The sequence below is a fragment of the Cyprinodon variegatus genome, unplaced genomic scaffold, assembly GCF_000732505.1.
Source record: "Cyprinodon variegatus isolate N-32 unplaced genomic scaffold, C_variegatus-1.0 Scaffold29, whole genome shotgun sequence".
In the NCBI taxonomy this organism is placed as follows: Eukaryota; Metazoa; Chordata; class Actinopteri; order Cyprinodontiformes; family Cyprinodontidae; genus Cyprinodon; species Cyprinodon variegatus.
The window spans coordinates 2,184,784-2,187,279 of record NW_015150482.1 but is presented as its reverse complement, the minus strand read 5'-3'; the positions used below and the strand labels follow the sequence as shown (position 1 = coordinate 2,187,279).

Genomic DNA, 2,496 nt, shown 5'->3' with positions numbered 1-2,496 from the left:
CGTAACTGACTATAACGTACCACTTTAAAATTCTGTTGGGTGGCACAGCAACTTTTGGATTTTGAACAAAAAGCCTTATTCCTTTCTTCTGCTTTTCTGCTACCAAAGCCTTATGTATTCATTCATAATTTGAGATTCATAACAGGACAAAAGAGAAAATCTCAAAGGTTGCATTTTTGTTTCAGGTTAAATTAAGAAAAGTTAAAGTTGACCAAACCAATATATCTTTATTAAAACTATATTAAAAAAAACTAAGAAAGATTTTCACCAAAGTGATGCTGAAATTCCCTACATGGCTGTTTCTCAATTCACAAGAACACCAATACAGACTCATACATGTGGGTAAATTGGAACAGAAGTGTACGCATGATGTCACAACACGCTGGCTTGTCTGGAGCTGCATTTCACCTCCTGTTATTTTAGATAATAAATTATTCATTTTTTTCATTTAGTCAGGGAATAGTGATTAACAGTCAGATAACGCTCTCATCTCAAACGATCTTAAAACGTACTTTTACAGAACTGCAACAGAAAAGAGAACTTTTAACTTGATACTTCACTGGAAGCTGCTGTTACTGTGGTGCATGCTGGGACAGCTGTCAATCTCTAGAACTGACAAGTCTGCTCTGATGCTCCATAAGGACAGAGGGATGAGAACACATTCCGGGGACTTTGTCCGTTTTCAGTCTTCTGTTCTTGTGAATTGGAACAGTGCTCGGGCTGCGGCTGATGACGTTTCACAAGCACATTAAACACACAAGTACACATAATGGAAACAGCAATTAACACATTTCAAATTTTAATACTTCATACTATAATTACTAATGAAGTTACTGGGGCCGATGAGGACCAATATGCTGACAATTTCACAAATTCTTTGAAAGAAGTTAGAAGGATTTATTTATTTTATAAACAAAACAATAGAAAATACAACACACTATAAGCACAGACATAAAACATAAAAACAATCTACACTTTGGATTTAGCTTTAGGTATCTTGTCATCTCACATGAAGAAGGAAACGGAAATGTCACAAAATTAGCTCTAAAACTGTGAGTTTAGATTAGCTTCTTGACTGTAGATTAACTGAATCGGTGAGAGTTCTAGAGAAGCAGAGAACAAACAGGACGTCTTGCGCATTAGCATTTCTGCAGATCCATCCTAAGAAAAAAAAAAAAGAAAAAAAAAGGATGAGCAAAATGATGACATCAAATTATGCAGGTGAAGAGGGTTCAAAATAAATTAGAGAACTGAGGCTACATTTGGACAATCAGATAGCAGCATCTTTGTGAAAGGTATGTTAGGAAGGAACTTGATGCCATCAACACATTTAGAAAAGTTTAAAGGAAATGGTCATCTTTGGTTCTATTTCTACTTATGTGACCTGGAAACACCAACAGCAGCTGTAGTACACACTGTAGCCATCAGTCTATCTCTGGTCTCATTTTACACCCATTCTGACAGAAGATCAATAGGAAGTGCGGGCACAGGCATACAAAGTGTGCTTGTTATTCGCAAGAAGCAAGCTGAAACATGAGCCCCATTTACACTACCTTTTTTAACCTGTGCCGAGATCGATCAGAGCATGGTAACTGAGATAACTGTTGAGTGTAAATGGCACAAAAAACTGAACCGGACAGTGCCAGACACAACCAAACCGCACTAAACTGGTTCTAGCTTAACAATAGGTCTCAGCGCGGGTTCAGTTCTGGCTCAGTTCTCAGATAATAAAGAGAGCATGAGCAGACCCCATTATCTCCTTACAGTCAGCCTCCGTAATTTCAGACATTCATAAAAATACTAGCTTCCCTACCATGCCACATGATTTTCAGTGATGATTCTGCTTAGCAGTGTGATGAACCTCAATGTCTGTTGTTGTTTCCAGCGTCTGTAAGCCCTGATTAGACTATCGTTTGTCGTATCCACTTCCCAAAAGCTGACTCTGTCAAATAAATTCACCAAAGGCTGCCTTCTTCACCCGACTCTCCGCAAACAACGAAATATCACAATTATAACCAAACTTCCTGAATGTTAGCGTGCCCTGTAAACGGTGGTAAGGAACCAAGCTCAGTGCGAACTTGGCACAGATCTTTTTTCAGAGGGGAGTGTAAATGGGGCTACGGACTCATGTAACCACAGAACACTTGCCCTTTGTCTTTTAGTCGATCTGAGAACACAAGTTTGACTTTAAGGAAACCTGAGGCCCGTACCATGATCTGAGCTCAATGCAGCAGGAATACTTCCAGTCTATCCAGTTTAACCATCTTCAACAATGGCATTCAGGATCAGCTGTACCACAAAGCTGGTTATCAACTCGCTAACTCAATCCAGCCTGAACTGATCAAGAATCTGTGAATGTGTACATATAAGGGGGCAGGTTCAAGCTAGCAGACCAAATACAATCATGAGTGCAGAAGGGAGAGCGCCGCATTTCTCCCACGAGGAACAAAAACTCATCTTACAGAAATACAGAAAAACAAAGGTGAACATCCTCAA

General features: G+C 39.3%; 1 protein-coding gene across 1 annotated transcript in view; it reads right to left on the bottom strand.

Annotated features, from left to right (window-relative positions):
• Nucleotides 1–831: 831 nt before the first annotated feature.
• The window catches only part of tmem128 (transmembrane protein 128), a 10,077-nt gene continuing 8,412 nt past the window's right edge, over nt 832–2,496 (bottom strand). The window contains exon 5 of the mRNA XM_015398418.1: nt 832–1,161. The gene's annotated coding sequence lies outside the window, so the exon portion shown is untranslated. The remainder of the gene's footprint in view (nt 1,162–2,496) is intronic.